Here is a 1189-nt window from a genome sequence, read left to right as displayed (position 1 = left end):
CAGAGGTTGAAAAATTATTCTATGGTCATACTTGAGTAAAAGTAAAGATACCTTAAAAGAAAACGACTCAAGTAAAAGTGAAAGTAAGCCACTAAAATACTAGGGCAGGTAGCCTAGCGGTTAGAGCGTTGGAGAGAGATCGAATCCCAGAGCTGACAAGATAAAAATCTGTCGTTCTGTCCCTGAACAAGGCAGTGAACCCACAGTTCCCCTGAACAAGGCAGTTAACCCACTGTTCCCCTGAACAAGGCAGTTAACCCACTGTTCATGGGCTGTCATTGAAGATACGAATTAGTTCTTAACTCACTTGCCTAGTTAAATAAAGGTAAACTTTTGAGTATAAGTCTAAAAGTATCTGGTTTTAAATGTACTTAAGGTGGAAAAAGTACTGAATCGTCCTACTGGAGTAAAGGTAAATGATAGGCATCAAATTCCTTTATAGTAAGCAAACCAGACGGCACAATTTATATTATTATTTGACAGCTAGGGGCATATTCCAAAACTCAGACATCATTTACAAACAAAGCATTTATGTTTAGTGAGTCTGTCAGATCAGAGGCAGTAGGGATGACCAGGGACGTTCTCTTGATAAGTGTGTGAATTGGACCATTTTCCTGTACTGGTAAGCATTCAGAATGTAACGACTACTTTTGGGTGTCAGGGAAAATTTCTGGAGTAAAATATACATTATTTTCTTTAAGAATGTAGTGAAGAAAAAGTAAACGTTGTCAAAAATATAAATAGTAAAGTACAGATACCCCAAAAAACAACATAAGTAGTACTTATGTCTTAAGTACTTGACACCACTGTGTGCTGGGGTATGAGGTAATTCACTTAGCCATGTACAGTACCAGTCAAAAGTTTGGACACACCTACTCATTCAAGGGTTTTTCTTTATTTTGTTACTATTTTCTACATTGTAGAATAATAGTGAAGACATCAAAACTATCCAATAACACATATGGAATCATGTAGTAACCAAAAAAGTGTTAAATTAATAAAAATATAGTTAATATTTTAGATCCTTCAAAGTAGCCACCCTTTGCCTTGATGACAGCTTTGCACACTCTTGGCATTCTCTCAACCAGCTTCATGGAATGCATTTCCATGAACTTGTGTGCCTTGTTAAAAGTTCATTTGTGGAATGTATTTCCTTATTAATGCTTTCGAACAAATCAATTGTGTTGTG

This window comes from Oncorhynchus gorbuscha, unplaced genomic scaffold (genome assembly GCF_021184085.1).
Source record: "Oncorhynchus gorbuscha isolate QuinsamMale2020 ecotype Even-year unplaced genomic scaffold, OgorEven_v1.0 Un_scaffold_759, whole genome shotgun sequence".
In the NCBI taxonomy this organism is placed as follows: Eukaryota; Metazoa; Chordata; class Actinopteri; order Salmoniformes; family Salmonidae; genus Oncorhynchus; species Oncorhynchus gorbuscha.
The sequence above is the reverse complement of the archived record's forward strand: the minus strand, read 5'-3'. Positions refer to the sequence as shown.